The sequence below is a fragment of the Rattus norvegicus genome, chromosome 13 (genome assembly GCF_036323735.1).
Source record: "Rattus norvegicus strain BN/NHsdMcwi chromosome 13, GRCr8, whole genome shotgun sequence".
Classification (NCBI taxonomy): domain Eukaryota; kingdom Metazoa; phylum Chordata; class Mammalia; order Rodentia; family Muridae; genus Rattus; species Rattus norvegicus.
In genome coordinates, this window is record NC_086031.1 from 85977849 (window position 1) to 85998397 (window position 20549).

Here is a 20549-nt window from a genome sequence, read left to right on the forward strand (position 1 = left end):
TTTCCTTTCGAGATAAACACGAGGGGAGCAAAGAAGAATCAGGGTACAGGCACAAAACTAAAAGCAAATCAAAACCGACGTCTAATTCTCAAATCCCATAGTCTCACGTCTTGTTTTCGCTTGCTCTGTTGTGAGCTGCAAAAGGCTCCAAGGGTCCCTTGGAGCATAGGCAGTGTGTCTGTCTGCTGTGGATCCTTTGGCTCCGTGGGCTCCAAGCCAGGCTGCTTCTCTCCTTAGCGGTTGTCCCTCGGTAGGGACGTCTCCAAGACTCTCACCTCCAAAGGTGACACAGCCTAGGCTGTGCTCTCTTTAGGGCCTCTGCCCCTGACACGGGGGGAGCCAAGCCTGGGCTGCTCCCAGGGACACGGCCCCCCTCCTGTTTTGTGGCTTCTTCTTTCTTCTGCCCTGTTTTTCTTCCACCCTTTCAACACCCTCATACTAGAGAAGAGAGAAAAGGGGTTAAAGAGATAAGGACAGGTTCCCAGAATGAGACCCTGGCCAGGAGGGCAACGTTCTACTTACACTACTTCCCGCTGATTGAGGGAGCCAATTTCTCTGGGAGAGTTCAATATTGGTTGTCAGGATTTCCATGTTGTTACTGCTACTTCTACTGCTTCTGCTACGACTGACACTATTGTCCTCCTCCTCCTCGTCCTCTTCCTCCTCTGCCTCCAGCTCTTCCTCCTCTTCCTCCTCCTCCGCCTCCTCCACTTCTTCCTCCTCCTCTTCCTTCTCCCCCTCTTCCTCCACCTCCTCTCCCTCCTCTTTGTTTTCCTGCTGCTCCTCCTCCTCCACCTACTCCTCCTCCTCCTCTTCCTCATTTTCCTCCTCCTCCTCTTCCTTCTCCCCCTCTTCCTCCTCCTCCGCCTCCTCCTTTTTCTGCTCCTCCTCCTGCCGCTGCTGCTACTCCCCTTCCTCCACTTTCTCCTCCTCCTCCTTCTCCTCCTCCTCCCCCTTCTCCTCTTCCTCCTCCTCCCTCTCCTCTTCCTCCTCCTGCTGCTGGGATTGCTGCTCCCCTTCCTCCACTTTTTCCTCCTCCTCCTCCTCCTCCTCCTCCTCCTCTTCCTCCTCCTCCTCCTCATCCTCATCCCCCTCCTCCTTGGACAAATCCATTGTGCAAAAATATTTCATAAACCTTGATTCCAGAAACAAACAAACAACAACACACCCTGCCTCTTTGGGCCCTAACAGTCGCCCAATATTTCAGCAGCTGCCAAATCCTGCCGGTGCAAGAGCACATCATGGACAGCAGCCCCTTAGCCCCACACCTGGCATGAAAGGGATCTCTCTGGTGGGTTTTTGTTTTTTGTTGTTGTTGTTGTTGTTTTGGGTTTGTTTGTTTTATTTTTATTTTTTGGTTCTTGTTGTTGTTGTTTTAGATCCATGATTCCAAAATGGTCACTACACCTTTCTGTGTCACTGGGGCTCCCAGTCCAACTGGTCCTGCACCTTCACTAATGTCCTCTATCAGCTTCCCCTTCCTGGACTCCAGTCCTGCCGAGCATCCCAGCTCCTCACCTGCTCCCAGTGATCCCTCCCTTCATGCGTTCCATCCATCCCAGCCTGGCTGGCTCCTGCACATTCTCAAATGCCTGACTAGCGTGAGATGCAGTCTAGGCACCTATGCAACACAGCATCTGTATGTTGACCTTCAGGAAATACTCCCAGAGGGTTTCACCCGGGTCATGCTGCTGTCTCGTTAATCATGGCTACTTTCTCAGCTCCAGTTGAACAACATCAATGATTGTCCACGCTGAGGCGAGGTCTCACCTTGGTGGATCCAGTCTCCTGCTCATTAGTCACAGATGATTCTCCAGCCCGGGCTGACCTGGAACACAGATTCTTAACTCAGAACACCGAATGGCCCCAGCAGAGTCTATCAGGGACTCCCAAGCTGCCCTCTGAGTGGGTGTGGGATGGGATGAAAATGAAAACAACCTCATGAGCACCACCTCAGTCTGGTCATCTGCATGGCTCTCAAGACTCCCTTCCAAGCTCCCTCAGGAGAGCACAGAGAGCTCGGGACCTCCAACTTGGAGCCTTTCCAGCCCAGAGGTCAAAGTCCCTCCACGATCCCCAAAGAGGTAGCTCATCAGGTCTGTCCCAGTAATGCCCCACTCCTGGTACCGATTTCAGTCCGAGCTAGACTTTGTAAGCTTGTGATCAGACGCTGTGGCTAAAAGCAACTTGGACAGAGAAGAGTTGATCTCGCCTTAAGGCTGCCACCTAAGTCCCTCCCAGAGGGAAGCCCCAGTAGGAGCCCAGAAGCAGGAAGCCATGCAGAAGTTGTCCGTGGTGGGCTTTTCCCTCCAGGCTGGCTTGCTGCTCCTGCTTTCTTCACAGCTCCAAGAGGAATGTGGATATGCTTTGCAGACAGCACAGATGTCCCGCCTCAACGAACTGAACTGAACCTCCCTCCAACTGCCAGCCCCAGAACATCATACTTATTCATCGTCACACAAAACTTGTTGGATCTCTTCTTTTTCCTCTGCCGAGGAGGCTAAAACAGGTTCCCCGCATCCCAAAGCCCCCAGCCCTGTGTACATATTTCATGAAGGAAAACATCAGGTCCCTGCAACTTTCCTCCTAACTGTGTACTGTTGGCAGTACCTACTTGAGAATGCCAAAGGTTCTGGGTGCTCCAGGACCGTCTTGTGACCCCAGAAGTAGCGCCAAAGCTGCAAAGCCCCCTCGGCCAAACAACCACATAGTTGAGAGGAGAGCATCTCCGTCTTCTACAAGGATGTCTTCAGCGTCAAAGAACTTGCTGAAAACAACCGATGCCTACCCTAGAGACAGTGAAAAACAACGATTTCGTTGTTGTTTTTTTGTTTTACTCTAGGTATCACGAGTGCACCGGAATTCCAGGACGCCAGAACACCTGCGCGGGAGTGTCAGGTCCTGACTTCAACACCCCAACCCCAACACCCACACCATCGCTACCTTCAGTGGGCTGCTCCGCAGCCAGCCATCGCTGACTGGTCCGGACCCTACCGCGCAGACTTTGCCAGCAGGCGCATGCTAGTGTGATCCTCCTCTGGACGAAGCCCAAGCAGAACAGAGGCACATGCGGATCTTTGCGATCCGCAAGCTCCCCACTCCCACACCCACCCTCACCCCGTCCCCACGCCCCTGTTGGGACACCTGCTGGCGAAGGCTTGCCTGCTGTCTGTTTGGCGCAGCCTCCTCCTCTCGCCCGGCGGCTGCCCGGGGACCGGCCGAACAGTCCCTTCCCGGATGCCCTTAGACTCTGGTGCCTCCCGGTGCCCACGAACCGGAGCCCTTCAGGTGGCAGAAGTGGGCTGGAGTCCGGTCCGGATAAGCATTGTCTGGGCTGCCCCCAGGATCTGCTGGCACTCTCACAAGGCTGCTAGCCATTGAGGTGGAGCTCAGTCCCCAGCTCAGCGCTCAGAATCCGACACTGTTTCCGCGCTGCCTGGCAGGGTCAAGGCGGAGGGATCCGGGCAGGGAGTGATTACCGGTGTGCCAACGTTACTTTACTGATTCACATCCGCCACTGCAGCAGGCGACACAAGGGTCCTGAGAAACGGTGGCATTACGACCGCCCGCCACGGCCTCTGCTCGACTTAAACGGCCCTTGGGGGCTTTCTGGGAAATCCTGGCTCGCGACGCCCACTGTCGGTCCCTGGGAAGCTGGGTGCGAGAACCAAGCCAGGTGCTTCTGGCTCTGCCGGGAGCATCTGGTTCTCAATAAAACCTGCCCACAGGAACCCCTTCCGATCCTGCAAACATCCCCCTCTCGGTGCCACCACCACCGCCAAGCCCAGCACCAGCACCGTATTCCATTCACCTATAGATTTTCTACCTCCTAAAGATTTTACAAGAACATAAAACAAACAAAAAAAAAATGTGTGTATGTGTGTTCTTCAGTATATACTATCACACATATTTATACATGTTTGTATCTATACATACATCATATATAAATAAGTCTAATGTGCGTGCGTGCGTGTGTGTGTGTGTGTGTGCGTGTGTGTGTGTGTGTGTGAAATGAAAGAATTCGCTACCGATGTTTGAACTGGACGCTCCTTTGTGACTATTTCGGAAAGCTCACTGGGACCACCCTGTCATGCACGCGATGCACGCTAGGCGTGTCAATCAGGTGATACAGGTTATGCATTCGAGGTAGGTGCGACAGGAGGAGCGGGCTAGCCAGAGGGTTTGTTGGAGAGGTAAGAGCAGGCGATCAGGAGATGGAGTGGTGTTGAGATTCCCTCGGTGGACGAGTGTTTGTGATCCGGGCGGTGTGTGAGAAAGCTCGGCTTGTGATGGTGGCAGGTGAGAGGTCTGGGCTCCAGGGCAAGCAAGGAGTCTGAGCTGGGGAAGTGCAAAGTTGGCGTGTGGTGTCAGAGAGGCTGGTCCGGGATGTTAAGGTAGGCATGGTGCAGCCAGGGAGACTCTTAGGCAGAAGACGGTTCTGTGGTACTGGGTGATGGGTTTCTGGAAAGAAAGAGGAAAAGGGAAAGGGGGTGGAGAGAGAGAGAGAGAGAGAGAGAGAGAGAGAGAGAGAGAGAGAGAGAGAGAGAAATATGGAGGGGAGATGTGGAGTTGTGGTCTTGGTCTGTGTAGCTCATGTACAAACAAAAGGGTCACTCAAAAGGGGTCAGGGTGGTGAGGTGGGAAGTGGAGGGACTAAGAAGAGAGGCTTCCCTGACCGGGAATCGAACCCGGGCCGCGGCGGTGAGAGCGCCGAATCCTAACCACTAGACCACCAGGGAGCGTGGGTCCCATGCTCACGGCTATCAACTCCTGGAAACAGACAGACACACACCCTCTCGGCCACCAGGGCAGACATGCTGCCTGCCTGCCGGCCTGCCCGCCTGCCCGTCTCCTCATACCCGGCCGCCTGATGCATGCTAAGGCCTTAGGAGGCTGGCGTTCTCGATTCTCTCTTGGCCCTGGCCCTGGCCCTGGCGCTGGGCTGCCACTTGCCCCCTGGCCTCTGCCGCTTCCACAGCCATCACGGTGCGACTTCGGGGACTAGAAACTTGCCCCTGCCGCTTCTCCTCCCGGTGCCCACTACCTGAAAAGGTCTGGCGCTTTCCGATCTTCCCTGCCTACAGTAGAGCCTGGGCCCCAGCTCGGCGGAGCCAGGCAGGGCCCGGGTGGGCGCGTCCTGGGTGAGGACCTTGGCAAAAGTTGGGCACGCTGCGTTGGCCGGGAATCGAACCCGGGTCAACTGCTTGGAAGGCAGCTATGCTCACCACTATACCACCAACGCCGCACAGCCGGACCCACACCCCCACGTCGCCGCCGACTGCCACCACACGGCGCCCAGCGCCCTCGACGCCGCCTACCTCTTACTTGCCTGCGCACCGCACGCACGCACGGGGGACGCCCCAACCACGAACACACCCACGGCTCCTCCTCTCCGCGCTCTTCCTCGGCCTCCCACGCGCGCCTCTCACATGTTCACGCCTTTCCAATGGGGCGCTCCCGTCTCCTGGCTGCTGCAAGACGGCGCGCTAGCCCAGGCCAGTGCGCCAGGGACCGCTCCCGGCAGGCCGCCACCCTGAGCGGCCTGGGCGCCGGTGCAGTCGGCAGAAAAGGGGTTTGAGGGCTCCGGAGAGGCTTTGCTGGAGATTATGGGGCTCGGCGGGCTGACGTGGGTCTGGGTCTGCGCGTGGGGCGTGGGTGGAAGGGCTAGCGCCCGCGGGCCACCTAGGTGTCCAAAAAGGACATCATGTCTCCCCGTCGGGGAATCGAACCCCGGTCTCCCGCGTGACAGGCGGGGATACTCACCACTATACTAACGAGGACGACGACAGCCACAAACACACGCACTCCGTGCCCGTCTACCACGCCAGGGAAGAACCACAGGCGTCCGTCTCCCCCAACGACCACCTCTTGCTCTGCACTGCACCGCAACCCAAAAGACCCCGAAACCCGGCGTCAACACCAGGACCCCGACCCGCAGCCCCGCCAGACCACCGTGTCGCCGGACCCCTGTCCCCGCCGGGCTGGAGACCCGGCCTCTAAGCCACCGGTGCCGAGTGCGAGTGGTTGCGGGCAACACTCGCCGTGTCAGGACGAGAGGCTGGTGCCACACACCCGGGCCGCCCTGCGTGCTGTGGGGACAGACAGGGGGCCTGCAGGCCGGGGATCCGGCCCGGGACCTGGAGGTACTCTGGCGCCTAGCAGCGTCCCGTCGTCGGTGCTCTTCTGGCAAGGTAAAGTTCGGCGGGCGAGGCCCGCAGCTCGAGCACCCAGACGCGGCCAGACGAGGCCAGACGGGCGCCTGCCCCGGCGCGCCGTCCGCTGAAGCCCGCTTGCGCGCGCCTGGGCGCCGGTCGCCGGTCGCCTGCGAGGCGAGCGGTCTACGCCCCAGACCTGCTGTCAGGATGGCCGAGCGGTCTAAGGCGCTGCGTTCAGGTCGCAGTCTCCCCTGGAGGCGTGGGTTCGAATCCCACTCCTGACAAGCTTGCCTTTTGACACTCCACCGCACTCCATCCCACCGCGAAAGACCCGACTCCGAAGCCTTCCCTCACAGACCTGCATCTGCAGGAGAGCCCTCCCCTCAACACCAACCAACCTCTGCCGTTGGGGAGCGGGGGCGGGGGGTGGTCGTGTTGCGTCGGGTGGGAGAAGGTCGAGTGAGTAGGAGATAGGACCTGAGCACCCGGGTGACCAGCCAGCCGGGTGCCAGCGCCTTCTGTCCACAGCAAACCTCTGGGGGCCCCGAGTTTCAATCCAGCACACCGAAGCCCTGGCCTCCTCGAAGGACCATGTGCCCGCACTACAACAAGCTCTCCTCGCTCGCTCGCTCGCTCGCTCGCTTCCCACGAGTGTGCACACACCAGACACGCGCCAGGAGCGCGCGTAGGAGCGCGCCAGATACGTGCCAGTCAGTGGCTTCCAGGCGAGGCGAGGTACACACCCCACGACCTCAGCTAGAGGCCTGGACACTCCTCGTCCCCTCTGTCTGACCCAATTGGCCTCTCCTGACCGCTGATCCATCCATCTTTCCACCCATGCATCATTCCATCCATGAGTCCTTCCGAACAACCAGATATACAACAATGGAACCGTCCGACCGACCGTCCGTCCGTCTGTCCGTCCCTGCGTGCATCCACGCAAACAAAGGTCCATCCATCTATCTATCCATCGATCTATCGATCCATGCATCGATCCATGCATCGATCCATCCATCCATCCATCCATCCTTCCATCCATCCATCCATCCATCCATCCATCCATCCATCCATCCATCCAGGCGGGCAGCCAGCATTCGGAGCTAGGGTTCCTGGAGTGGCAGCAAGGGCAGGCTGTGAGAGCATCAGGTAGTAAGTGTGTTCAGGGCATGGGTGGTTCAGTGGTAGAATTCTCGCCTGCCACGCGGGAGGCCCGGGTTCGATTCCCGGCCCATGCAGAGTCCAGTCCCTTTTGGTCCTCACGCGCACCTTCCCTTCGCCCACCCTGGGCCGCACAGGGACAATCAATCACAGGACACTCCAGTGTGTCAACTCTACAGTGCTGCCAAACACCGCTTCACTTCTCCTATCTGTGTCTTCAGTGTGCCACAGCACCACTGTCCGCGCCCTCCAACCTACACACTCACCTGTGCACATCTCTCACTTTGCCATCCCATACACTCCTCCCTCTCTGCTCAGTCGATGCACTCCGCGCCTAAGCGCCTAAGCGCCTCCGTGCGTGTGCACAGAAACACAGAGAGGGAGAGAGAGAGAGAGACTGTCTCTTCCCAGAGAAACTGTTCTCTCTCTCTTCTCTCTCTCTCTCTCTCTCTCTCTCTCTCTCTCTCTCTCTCTCACCCACACACACACACAAACACACACACACACACAGATATGGAAGAAGGGAAGACAGACACAGAATACTCCCTCCCATGCGCGCCCATGCCCTTAGATTCCCTCATTCAGAGAGAAGAGTAAGAGAGAGACATAGAGGAAGAGAGGCACACACAAAGAGCACACACAGAGAGAAACGAAAGAAAGAGGGACAAACACACACTCGCCTGCGCACGCACGCATAACACGGACTCCAGAGGCACAAGGCCACACAGTTGATTCCATGTTCCTCCATGCTAAGCCCTCCCTCACTGAACGGTCCCTCAGTGACCAATACTGATGTGTACCCATGGTTGTTATGCTGCTGCTGCTGCTGCTGCTGCTGCTGCTGCTGCTGCCGCCGCCGCCGCCACCGCCAGTGGGAATGGTGATGATGATGATGGGCTTGGTGGAACAGGCTGCTTGACCCATCTCCAGGGTCCTATACCCATTTTTGAGTAAAGACCAGGACCAAAACTTAATTGTGCTGGCTCTTGTTGTGATCAACCTCTGTGACCGAAGGTAAATTGGGGCGAGAATGGCTTATTTCTTCTTATAGCTCATGAGTAGCACCCTGGGAGAAGTGGGGAGGACTGGAGGCGGGAGGGGGTTTGTTGGTATGGGTGGTGTGGTGTAAAGGATCTGAGGGCTTCGTGGTTGGTGGACCCAGAGGCAGGAACTTATGCAGAAGCTGTGCATGAGTTCAGCCTCTTCATTCTCTTATCCACCCCAGGACCACCTGCCTGGCGATTGGCACCATTCAGCCATCCCAGCCCATCCCCACCCCCACTCTCCTGCTGGTCACTTGGGGATCCAGACAACCATATCCCCCACACTTGGCTATACCCAGCACCTGAGGAGGGAATCTCCCCGATTCAAAGTCCCTCTTCCCAGATGTGCGCTGGTTTATGCCAACTTGACCAGAACAGACCAGCACAGTTGAGCCCCTTCCAACCTGGCACACAAACGGTTCCCTCATTGAGCCAGAACCTTTTCTTTCCTGCTCTGCCCCAGGAGCTCATCTGAATGCGATCCTCACCATATGAATATGCGCGACCTTTGTCCAACAGTCTATAACCATTCAAACCTTCAAGATCGTCTCCTTAAAACACCCAGAGACTCTTATCGAGGTCAAAGCCCCAATGCCTCCTCAAACCCCTAGTAGTTTAACTGTGTAGACTGTTGGCTCCTTGAATAACATTTTTTTTTCCTTTCGAGATAAACACGAGGGGAGCAAAGAAGAATCAGGGTACAGGCACAAAACTAAAAGCAAATCAAAACCGACGTCTAATTCTCAAATCCCATAGTCTCACGTCTTGTTTTCGCTTGCTCTGTTGTGAGCTGCAAAAGGCTCCAAGGGTCCCTTGGAGCATAGGCAGTGTGTCTGTCTGCTGTGGATCCTTTGGCTCCGTGGGCTCCAAGCCAGGCTGCTTCTCTCCTTAGCGGTTGTCCCTCGGTAGGGACGTCTCCAAGACTCTCACCTCCAAAGGTGACACAGCCTAGGCTGTGCTCTCTTTAGGGCCTCTGCCCCTGACACGGGGGGAGCCAAGCCTGGGCTGCTCCCAGGGACACGGCCCCCCTCCTGTTTTGTGGCTTCTTCTTTCTTCTGCCCTGTTTTTCTTCCACCCTTTCAACACCCTCATACTAGAGAAGAGAGAAAAGGGGTTAAAGAGATAAGGACAGGTTCCCAGAATGAGACCCTGGCCAGGAGGGCAACGTTCTACTTACACTACTTCCCGCTGATTGAGGGAGCCAATTTCTCTGGGAGAGTTCTATATTGGTTGTCAGGATTTCCATGTTGTTACTGCTACTTCTACTGCTTCTGCTACGACTGACACTATTGTCCTCCTCCTCCTCTGCCTCCAGCTCTTCCTCCTCTTCCTCCTCCTCCGCCTCGTCCACTTCCTCCTCCTCCTCTTCCTTCTCCCCCTCTTCCTCCACCTCCTCTCCCTCCTCTTTGTTTTCCTGCTGCTCCTCCTCCTCCACCTACTCCTCCTCCGCTTCCTCATTTTCCTCCTCCTCTTCCTTCTCCCCCTCTTTCTCCTCCTCCTCTCCCTCTCTTGCTTTTACTGCTGGTCCTCCTCCTCCTCCTTTTTCTCCTCCTCCTGCTGCTGCTGCTGCTGCTCCCCTTCCTCCACTTTCTCCTCTTCCTCCTCCTCCTCCTTCTCCTCCTCCTCCTCCTCCCCCACCTCATCCTCATCCTCATCCCCCTCCTCCTTGGACAAATCCATTGTGCAAAAATATTTCATAAACCTTGATTCCAGAAACAAACAAACAACAACACACCCTGCCTCTTTGGGCCCTAGCAGTCGCCCAATATTTCAGCAGCTGCCAAAATCCTGCCGGTGCAAGAGCACATCATGGACAGCAGCCCCTTAGCCCCACACCTGGCATGAAAGGGATCTCTCTGGTGGGTTTTTGTTTTTTGTTGTTGTTGTTGTTGTTGTTGTTTTGGGTTTGTTTGTTTTATTTTTTTTTTTTGGTTCTTGTTGTTGTTGTTTTAGATCCATAATTCCAAAATGGTCACTACACCTTTCTGTGTCACTGGGGCTCCCAGTCCAACTGGTCCTGCACCTTCACTAATGTCCTCTATCAGCTTCCCCTTCCTGGACTCCAGTCCTGCCGAGCATCCCAGCTCCTCACCTGCTCCCAGTGATCCCTCCCTTCATGCGTTCCATCCATCCCAGCCTGGCTGGCTCCTGCACATTCTCAAATGCCTGACTAGCGTGAGATGCAGTCTAGGCACCTATGCAACACAGCATCTGTATGTTGACCTTCAGGAAATACTCCCAGAGGGTTTCACCCGGGTCATGCTGCTGTCTCGTTAATCATGGCTACTTTCTCAGCTCCAGTTGAACAACATCAATGATTGTCCACGCTGAGGCGAGGTCTCACCTTGGTGGATCCAGTCTCCTGCTCATTAGTCACAGATGATTCTCCAGCCCGGGCTGACCTGGAACACAGATTCTTAACTCAGAACACCGAATGGCCCCAGCAGAGTCTATCAGGGACTCCCAAGCTGCCCTCTGAGTGGGTGTGGGATGGGATGAAAATGAAAACAACCTCATGAGCACCACCTCAGTCTGGTCATCTGCATGGCTCTCAAGACTCCCTTCCAAGCTCCCTCAGGAGAGCACAGAGAGCTCGGGACCTCCAACTTGGAGCCTTTCCAGCCCAGAGGTCAAAGTCCCTCCACGATCCCCAAAGAGGTAGCTCATCAGGTCTGTCCCAGTAATGCCCCACTCCTGGTACCGATTTCAGTCCGAGCTAGACTTTGTAAGCTTGTGATCAGACGCTGTGGCTAAAAGCAACTTGGACAGAGAAGAGTTGATCTCGCCTTAAGGCTGCCACCTAAGTCCCTCCCAGAGGGAAGCCCCAGTAGGAGCCCAGAAGCAGGAAGCCATGCAGAAGTTGTCCGTGGTGGGCTTTTCACTCCAGGCTGGCTTGCTGCTCCTGCTTTCTTCACAGCTCCAAGAGGAATGTGGATATGCTTTGCAGACAGCACAGATGTCCCGCCTCAACGAACTGAACTGAACCTCCCTCCAACTGCCAGCCCCAGAACATCATACTTATTCATCGTCACACAAAACTTGTTGGATCTCTTCTTTTTCCTCTGCCGAGGAGGCTAAAACAGGTTCCCCGCATCCCAAAGCCCCCAGCCCTGTGTACATATTTCATGAAGGAAAACATCAGGTCCCTGCAACTTTCCTCCTAACTGTGTACTGTTGGCAGTACCTACTTGAGAATGTCAAAGGTTCTGGGTGCTCCAGGACCGTCTTGTGACCCCAGAAGTAGCGCCAAAGCTGCAAAGCCCCCTCGGCCAAACAACCACATAGTTGAGAGGAGAGCATCTCCGTCTTCTACAAGGATGTCTTCAGCGTCAAAGAACTTGCTGAAAACAACCGATGCCTACCCTAGAGACAGTGAAAAACAACGATTTCGTTGTTGTTTTTTTGTTTTACTCTAGGTATCACGAGTGCACCGGAATTCCAGGACGCCAGAACACCTGCGCGGGAGTGTCAGGTCCTGACTTCAACACCCCAACCCCAACACCCACACCATCGCTACCTTCAGTGGGCTGCTCCGCAGCCAGCCATCGCTGACTGGTCCGGACCCTACCGCGCAGACTTTGCCAGCAGGCGCATGCTAGTGTGATCCTCCTCTGGACGAAGCCCAAGCAGAACAGAGGCACATGCGGATCTTTGCGATCCGCAAGCTCCCCACTCCCACACCCACCCTCACCCCGTCCCCACGCCCCTGTTGGGACACCTGCTGGCGAAGGCTTGCCTGCTGTCTGTTTGGCGCAGCCTCCTCCTCTCGCCCGGCGGCTGCCCGGGGACCGGCCGAACAGTCCCTTCCCGGATGCCCTTAGACTCTGGTGCCTCCCGGTGCCCACGAACCGGAGCCCTTCAGGTGGCAGAAGTGGGCTGGAGTCCGGTCCGGATAAGCATTGTCTGGGCTGCCCCCAGGATCTGCTGGCACTCTCACAAGGCTGCTAGCCATTGAGGTGGAGCTCAGTCCCCAGCTCAGCGCTCAGAATCCGACACTGTTTCCGCGCTGCCTGGCAGGGTCAAGGCGGAGGGATCCGGGCAGGGAGTGATTACCGGTGTGCCAACGTTACTTTACTGATTCACATCCGCCACTGCAGCAGGCGACACAAGGGTCCTGAGAAACGGTGGCATTACGACCGCCCGCCACGGCCTCTGCTCGACTTAAACGGCCCTTGGGGGCTTTCTGGGAAATCCTGGCTCGCGACGCCCACTGTCGGTCCCTGGGAAGCTGGGTGCGAGAACCAAGCCAGGTGCTTCTGGCTCTGCCGGGAGCATCTGGTTCTCAATAAAACCTGCCCACAGGAACCCCTTCCGATCCTGCAAACATCCCCCTCTCGGTGCCACCACCACCGCCAAGCCCAGCACCAGCACCGTATTCCATTCACCTATAGATTTTCTACCTCCTAAAGATTTTACAAGAACATAAAACAAACAAAAAAAAAATGTGTGTATGTGTGTTCTTCAGTATATACTATCACACATATTTATACATGTTTGTATCTATACATACATCATATATAAATAAGTCTAATGTGCGTGCGTGCGTGTGTGTGTGTGTGTGTGCGTGTGTGTGTGTGTGTGTGAAATGAAAGAATTCGCTACCGATGTTTGAACTGGACGCTCCTTTGTGACTATTTCGGAAAGCTCACTGGGACCACCCTGTCATGCACGCGATGCACGCTAGGCGTGTCAATCAGGTGATACAGGTTATGCATTCGAGGTAGGTGCGACAGGAGGAGCGGGCTAGCCAGAGGGTTTGTTGGAGAGGTAAGAGCAGGCGATCAGGAGATGGAGTGGTGTTGAGATTCCCTCGGTGGACGAGTGTTTGTGATCCGGGCGGTGTGTGAGAAAGCTCGGCTTGTGATGGTGGCAGGTGAGAGGTCTGGGCTCCAGGGCAAGCAAGGAGTCTGAGCTGGGGAAGTGCAAAGTTGGCGTGTGGTGTCAGAGAGGCTGGTCCGGGATGTTAAGGTAGGCATGGTGCAGCCAGGGAGACTCTTAGGCAGAAGACGGTTCTGTGGTACTGGGTGATGGGTTTCTGGAAAGAAAGAGGAAAAGGGAAAGGGGGTGGAGAGAGAGAGAGAGAGAGAGAGAGAGAGAGAGAGAGAGAGAGAGAGAGAGAGAAATATGGAGGGGAGATGTGGAGTTGTGGTCTTGGTCTGTGTAGCTCATGTACAAACAAAAGGGTCACTCAAAAGGGGTCAGGGTGGTGAGGTGGGAAGTGGAGGGACTAAGAAGAGAGGCTTCCCTGACCGGGAATCGAACCCGGGCCGCGGCGGTGAGAGCGCCGAATCCTAACCACTAGACCACCAGGGAGCGTGGGTCCCATGCTCACGGCTATCAACTCCTGGAAACAGACAGACACACACCCTCTCGGCCACCAGGGCAGACATGCTGCCTGCCTGCCGGCCTGCCCGCCTGCCCGTCTCCTCATACCCGGCCGCCTGATGCATGCTAAGGCCTTAGGAGGCTGGCGTTCTCGATTCTCTCTTGGCCCTGGCCCTGGCCCTGGCGCTGGGCTGCCACTTGCCCCCTGGCCTCTGCCGCTTCCACAGCCATCACGGTGCGACTTCGGGGACTAGAAACTTGCCCCTGCCGCTTCTCCTCCCGGTGCCCACTACCTGAAAAGGTCTGGCGCTTTCCGATCTTCCCTGCCTACAGTAGAGCCTGGGCCCCAGCTCGGCGGAGCCAGGCAGGGCCCGGGTGGGCGCGTCCTGGGTGAGGACCTTGGCAAAAGTTGGGCACGCTGCGTTGGCCGGGAATCGAACCCGGGTCAACTGCTTGGAAGGCAGCTATGCTCACCACTATACCACCAACGCCGCACAGCCGGACCCACACCCCCACGTCGCCGCCGACTGCCACCACACGGCGCCCAGCGCCCTCGACGCCGCCTACCTCTTACTTGCCTGCGCACCGCACGCACGCACGGGGGACGCCCCAACCACGAACACACCCACGGCTCCTCCTCTCCGCGCTCTTCCTCGGCCTCCCACGCGCGCCTCTCACATGTTCACGCCTTTCCAATGGGGCGCTCCCGTCTCCTGGCTGCTGCAAGACGGCGCGCTAGCCCAGGCCAGTGCGCCAGGGACCGCTCCCGGCAGGCCGCCACCCTGAGCGGCCTGGGCGCCGGTGCAGTCGGCAGAAAAGGGGTTTGAGGGCTCCGGAGAGGCTTTGCTGGAGATTATGGGGCTCGGCGGGCTGACGTGGGTCTGGGTCTGCGCGTGGGGCGTGGGTGGAAGGGCTAGCGCCCGCGGGCCACCTAGGTGTCCAAAAAGGACATCATGTCTCCCCGTCGGGGAATCGAACCCCGGTCTCCCGCGTGACAGGCGGGGATACTCACCACTATACTAACGAGGACGACGACAGCCACAAACACACGCACTCCGTGCCCGTCTACCACGCCAGGGAAGAACCACAGGCGTCCGTCTCCCCCAACGACCACCTCTTGCTCTGCACTGCACCGCAACCCAAAAGACCCCGAAACCCGGCGTCAACACCAGGACCCCGACCCGCAGCCCCGCCAGACCACCGTGTCGCCGGACCCCTGTCCCCGCCGGGCTGGAGACCCGGCCTCTAAGCCACCGGTGCCGAGTGCGAGTGGTTGCGGGCAACACTCGCCGTGTCAGGACGAGAGGCTGGTGCCACACACCCGGGCCGCCCTGCGTGCTGTGGGGACAGACAGGGGGCCTGCAGGCCGGGGATCCGGCCCGGGACCTGGAGGTACTCTGGCGCCTAGCAGCGTCCCGTCGTCGGTGCTCTTCTGGCAAGGTAAAGTTCGGCGGGCGAGGCCCGCAGCTCGAGCACCCAGACGCGGCCAGACGAGGCCAGACGGGCGCCTGCCCCGGCGCGCCGTCCGCTGAAGCCCGCTTGCGCGCGCCTGGGCGCCAGTCGCCGGTCGCCTGCGAGGCGAGCGGTCTACGCCCCAGACCTGCTGTCAGGATGGCCGAGCGGTCTAAGGCGCTGCGTTCAGGTCGCAGTCTCCCCTGGAGGCGTGGGTTCGAATCCCACTCCTGACAAGCTTGCCTTTTGACACTCCACCGCACTCCATCCCACCGCGAAAGACCCGACTCCGAAGCCTTCCCTCACAGACCTGCATCTGCAGGAGAGCCCTCCCCTCAACACCAACCAACCTCTGCCGTTGGGGAGCGGGGGCGGGGGGTGGTCGTGTTGCGTCGGGTGGGAGAAGGTCGAGTGAGTAGGAGATAGGACCTGAGCACCCGGGTGACCAGCCAGCCGGGTGCCAGCGCCTTCTGTCCACAGCAAACCTCTGGGGGCCCCGAGTTTCAATCCAGCACACCGAAGCCCTGGCCTCCTCGAAGGACCCTGTGCCCGCACTACAACAAGCTCTCCTCTCTCGCTCGCTTCCCACGAGTGTGCACACACCAGACACGCGCCAGGAGCGCGCGTAGGAGCGCGCCAGATACGTGCCAGTCAGTGGCTTCCAGGCGAGGCGAGGTACACACCCCACGACCTCAGCTAGAGGCCTGGACACTCCTCGTCCCCTCTGTCTGACCCAATTGGCCTCTCCTGACCGCTGATCCATCCATCTTTCCACCCATGCATCATTCCATCCATGAGTCCTTCCGAACAACCAGATATACAACAATGGAACCGTCCGACCGACCGTCCGTCCGTCTGTCCGTCCCTGCGTGCATCCACGCAAACAAAGGTCCATCCATCTATCTATCCATCGATCTATCGATCCATGCATCGATCCATGCATCGATCCATCCATCCATCCATCCATCCTTCCATCCATCCATCCATCCATCCATCCATCCATCCATCCATCCAGGCGGGCAGCCAGCATTCGGAGCTAGGGTTCCTGGAGTGGCAGCAAGGGCAGGCTGTGAGAGCATCAGGTAGTAAGTGTGTTCAGGGCATGGGTGGTTCAGTGGTAGAATTCTCGCCTGCCACACGGGAGGCCCGGGTTCGATTCCCGGCCCATGCAGAGTCCAGTCCCTTTTGGTCCTCACGCGCACCTTCCCTTCGCCCACCCTGGGCCGCACAGGGACAATCAATCACAGGACACTCCAGTGTGTCAACTCTACAGTGCTGCCAAACACCGCTTCACTTCTCCTATCTGTGTCTTCAGTGTGCCACAGCACCACTGTCCGCGCCCTCCAACCTACACACTCACCTGTGCACATCTCTCACTTTGCCATCCCATACACTCCTCCCTCTCTGCTCAGTCGATGCACTCCGCGCCTAAGCGCCTAAGCGCCTCCGTGCGTGTGCACAGAAACACAGAGAGGGAGAGAGAGAGAGAGACTGTCTCTTCCCAGAGAAACTGTTCTCTCTCTCTTTTCTCTCTCTCTCTCTCTCTCTCTCTCTCTCTCTCTCTCTCTCTCTCTCTCTCTCACACACACACACACACACACACAGATATGGAAGAAGGGAAGACAGACACAGAATACTCCCTCCCATGCGCGCCCATGCCCTTAGATTCCCTCATTCAGAGAGAAGAGTAAGAGAGAGACATAGAGGAAGAGAGGCACACACAAAGAGCACACACAGAGAGAAACGAAAGAAAGAGGGACAAACACACACTCGCCTGCGCACGCACGCATAACACGGACTCCAGAGGCACAAGGGCACACAGTTGATTCCATGTTCCTCCATGCTAAGCCCTCCCTCACTGAACGGTCCCTCAGTGACCAATACTGATGTGTACCCATGGTTGTTATGCTGCTGCTGCTGCTGCTGCTGCTGCTGCTGCTGCTGCTGCTGCTGCTGCTGCTGCTGCTGCAGCTCCTGCTGCTGCTGCTGCTGCTGCAGCTCCTGCTGCTGCTGCTGCTGCTGCTGCCGCCGCCGCCGCCGCCGCCACCGCCAGTGGGAATGGTGATGATGATGATGGGCTTGGTGGAACAGGCTGCTTGACCCATCTCCAGGGTCCTATACCCATTTTTGAGTAAAGACCAGGACCAAAACTTAATTGTGCTGGCTCTTGTTGTGATCAACCTCTGTGACCGAAGGTAAATTGGGGCGAGAATGGCTTATTTCTTCTTATAGCTCATGAGTACCACCCTGGGAGAAGTGGGGAGGACTGGAGGCGGGAGGGGGTGTGTTGGTATGGGTGGTGTGGTGTAAAGGATCTGAGGGCTTCGTGGTTGGTGGACCCAGAGGCAGGAACTTATGCAGAAGCTGTGCATGAGTTCAGCCTCTTCATTCTCTTATCCACCCCAGGACCACCTGCCTGGCGATTGGCACCATTCAGCCATCCCAGCCCATCCCCACCCCCACTCTCCTGCTGGTCACTTGGGGATCCAGACAACCATATCCCCCACACTTGGCTATACCCAGCACCTGAGGAGGGAATCTCCCCGATTCAAAGTCCCTCTTCCCAGATGTGCGCTGGTTTATGCCAACTTGACCAGAACAGACCAGCACAGTTGAGCCCCTTCCAACCTGGCACACAAACGGTTCCCTCATTGTGCCAGAACCTTTTCTTTCCTGCTCTGCCCCAGGAGCTCATCTGAATGCGATCCTCACCATATGAATATGCGCGACCTTTGTCCAACAGTCTATAACCATTCAAACCTTCAAGATCGTCTCCTTAAAACACCCAGAGACTCTTATCGAGGTCAAAGCCCCAATGCCTCCTCAAACCCCTAGTAGTTTAACTGTGTAGACTGTTGGCTCCTTGAATAACATTTTTTTTTCCTTTCGAGATAAACACGAGGGGAGCAAAGAAGAATCAGGGTACAGGCACAAAACTAAAAGCAAATCAAAACCGACGTCTAATTCTCAAATCCCATAGTCTCACGTCTTGTTTTCGCTTGCTCTGTTGTGAGCTGCAAAAGGCTCCAAGGGTCCCTTGGAGCATAGGCAGTGTGTCTGTCTGCTGTGGATCCTTTGGCTCCGTGGGCTCCAAGCCAGGCTGCTTCTCTCCTTAGCGGTTGTCCCTCGGTAGGGATGTCTCCAAGACTCTCACCTCCAAAGGTGACACAGCCTAGGCTGTGCTCTCTTTAGTGCCTCTGCCCCTGACACGGGGGGAGCCAAGACTGGGCTGCTCCCAGGGACACGGCCCCCCTCCTGTTTTGTGGCTTCTTCTTTCTTCTGCCCTGTTTTTCTTCCACCCTTTCAACACCCTCATACTAGAGAAGAGAGAAAAGGGGTTAAAGAGATAAGGACAGGTTCCCAGAATGAGACCCTGGCCAGGAGGGCAACGTTCTACTTACACTACTTCCCGCTGATTGAGGGAGCCAATTTCTCTGGGAGAGTTCAATATTGGTTGTCAGGATTTCCATGTTGTTACTGCTACTTCTACTGCTTCTGCTACGACTGACACTATTGTCCTCCTCCTCCTCGTCCTCTTCCTCCTCTGCCTCCAGCTCTTCCTCCTCTTCCTCCTCCTCCGCCTCCTCCACTTCTTCCTCCTCCTCTTCCTTCTCCCCCTCTTCCTCCACCTCCTCTCCCTCCTCTTTGTTTTCCTGCTGCTCCTCCTCCTCCACCTACTCCTCCTCCTCCGCTTCCTCATTTTCCTCCTCCTCCTCTTCCTTCTCCCCCTCTTCCTCCTCCTCCGCCTCCTCCTTTTTCTGCTCCTCCTCCTGCCGCTGCTGCTACTCCCCTTCCTCCACTTTCTCCTCCTCCTCCTTCTCCTCCTCCTCCCCCTTCTCCTCTTCCTCCTCCTCCCTCTCCTCTTCCTCCTCCTGCTGCTGGGATTGCTGCTCCCCTTCCTCCACTTTTTCCTCCTCCTCCTCCTCCTCCTCCTCCTCTTCCTCCTCCTCCTCCTCATCCTCATCCCCCTCCTCCTTGGACAAATCCATTGTGCAAAAATATTTCATAAACCTTGATTCCAGAAACAAACAAACAACAACACACCCTGCCTCTTTGGGCCCTAACAGTCGCCCAATATTTCAGCAGCTGCCAAATCCTGCCGGTGCAAGAGCACATCATGGACAGCAGCCCCTTAGCCCCACACCTGGCATGAAAGGGATCTCTCTGGTGGGTTTTTGTTTTTTGTTGTTGTTGTTGTTGTTTTGGGTTTGTTTGTTTTATTTTTATTTTTTGGTTCTTGTTGTTGTTGTTTTAGATCCATGATTCCAAAATGGTCACTACACCTTTCTGTGTCACTGGGGCTCCCAGTCCAACTGGTCCTGCACCTTCACTAATGTCCTCTATCAGCTTCCCCTTCCTGGACTCCAGTCCTGCCGAGCATCCCAGCTCCTCACCTGCTCCCAGTGATCCCTCCCTTCATGCGTTCCATCCATCCCAGCCTGGCTGGCTCCTGCACATTCTCAAATGCCTGACTAGCGTGAGATGCAGTCTAGGCACCTATGCAACACAGCATCTGTATGTTGACCTTCAGGAAATACTCCCAGAGGGTTTCACCCGGGTCATGCTGCTGTCTCGTTAATCATGGCTACTTTCTCAGCTCCAGTTGAACAACATCAATGATTGTCCACGCTGAGGCGAGGTCTCACCTTGGTGGATCCAGTCTCCTGCTCATTAGTCACAGATGATTCTCCAGCCCGGGCTGACCTGGAACACAGATTCTTAACTCAGAACACCGAATGGCCCCAGCAGAGTCTATCAGGGACTCCCAAGCTGCCCTCTGAGTGGGTGTGGGATGGGATGAAAATGAAAACAACCTCATGAGCACCACCTCAGTCTGGTCATCTGCATGGCTCTCAAGACTCCCTTCCAAGCTCCCTCAGGAGAGCACAGAGAGCTCGGGACCTCCAACTTGGAGCCTTTCCAGCCCAGAGGTCAAAGTCCCTCCACGATCCCCAAAGAGGTAGCTCATCAGGTCTGTCCCAGTAATGCCCCACTCCTGGTACCGATTTCAGTCCGAGCTAGACTTTGTAAGCTTGTGATCAGACGCTGTGGCTAAAAGCAACTTGGACAGAGAAGAGTTGATCTCGCCTTAAGGCTGCCACCTAAGTCCCTCCCAGAGGGAAGCCCCAGTAGGAGCCCAGAAGCAGGAAGCCATGCAGAAGTTGTCCGTGGTGGGCTTTTCCCTCCAGGCTGGCTTGCTGCTCCTGCTTTCTTCACAGCTCCAAGAGGAATGTGGATATGCTTTGCAGACAGCACAGATGTCCCGCCTCAACGAACTGAACTGAACCTCCCTCCAACTGCCAGCCCCAGAACATCATACTTATTCATCGTCACACAAAACTTGTTGGATCTCTTCTTTTTCCTCTGCCGAGGAGGCTAAAACAGGTTCCCCGCATCCCAAAGCCCCCAGCCCTGT

At 56.6% G+C, this 20549-nt stretch overlaps 10 non-coding genes across 10 annotated transcripts; 4 read left to right on the plus strand and 6 right to left on the minus strand.

The window, feature by feature from the left end:
* Nucleotides 1-4667: 4667 nt before the first annotated feature.
* On the minus strand, nucleotides 4668-4739 carry Trnae-cuc (transfer RNA glutamic acid (anticodon CUC)). Its single transcript has one exon. It is a non-coding gene; the product is annotated as a tRNA-Glu (tRNA).
* Nucleotides 4740-5170: 431 nt separating this feature from the next.
* On the minus strand, nucleotides 5171-5242 carry Trnag-ucc (transfer RNA glycine (anticodon UCC)). Its single transcript has one exon. It is a non-coding gene; the product is annotated as a tRNA-Gly (tRNA).
* Nucleotides 5243-5708: 466 nt separating this feature from the next.
* Trnad-guc (transfer RNA aspartic acid (anticodon GUC)) lies at nucleotides 5709-5780 on the minus strand. Its single transcript has one exon. It is a non-coding gene; the product is annotated as a tRNA-Asp (tRNA).
* A 576-nt stretch (nucleotides 5781-6356) lies between these two features.
* On the plus strand, nucleotides 6357-6439 carry Trnal-cag (transfer RNA leucine (anticodon CAG)). Its single transcript has one exon. It is a non-coding gene; the product is annotated as a tRNA-Leu (tRNA).
* An 880-nt stretch (nucleotides 6440-7319) lies between these two features.
* On the plus strand, nucleotides 7320-7390 carry Trnag-gcc (transfer RNA glycine (anticodon GCC)). Its single transcript has one exon. It is a non-coding gene; the product is annotated as a tRNA-Gly (tRNA).
* Nucleotides 7391-13597: 6207 nt separating this feature from the next.
* Nucleotides 13598-13669, minus strand: Trnae-cuc (transfer RNA glutamic acid (anticodon CUC)). The gene has a single exon. It is a non-coding gene; the product is annotated as a tRNA-Glu (tRNA).
* Nucleotides 13670-14100: 431 nt separating this feature from the next.
* Trnag-ucc (transfer RNA glycine (anticodon UCC)) lies at nucleotides 14101-14172 on the minus strand. The gene has a single exon. It is a non-coding gene; the product is annotated as a tRNA-Gly (tRNA).
* Nucleotides 14173-14638: 466 nt separating this feature from the next.
* On the minus strand, nucleotides 14639-14710 carry Trnad-guc (transfer RNA aspartic acid (anticodon GUC)). Its single transcript has one exon. It is a non-coding gene; the product is annotated as a tRNA-Asp (tRNA).
* Nucleotides 14711-15286: 576 nt separating this feature from the next.
* On the plus strand, nucleotides 15287-15369 carry Trnal-cag (transfer RNA leucine (anticodon CAG)). Its single transcript has one exon. It is a non-coding gene; the product is annotated as a tRNA-Leu (tRNA).
* An 864-nt stretch (nucleotides 15370-16233) lies between these two features.
* Nucleotides 16234-16304, plus strand: Trnag-gcc (transfer RNA glycine (anticodon GCC)). Its single transcript has one exon. It is a non-coding gene; the product is annotated as a tRNA-Gly (tRNA).
* Nucleotides 16305-20549: the final 4245 nt, after the last annotated feature.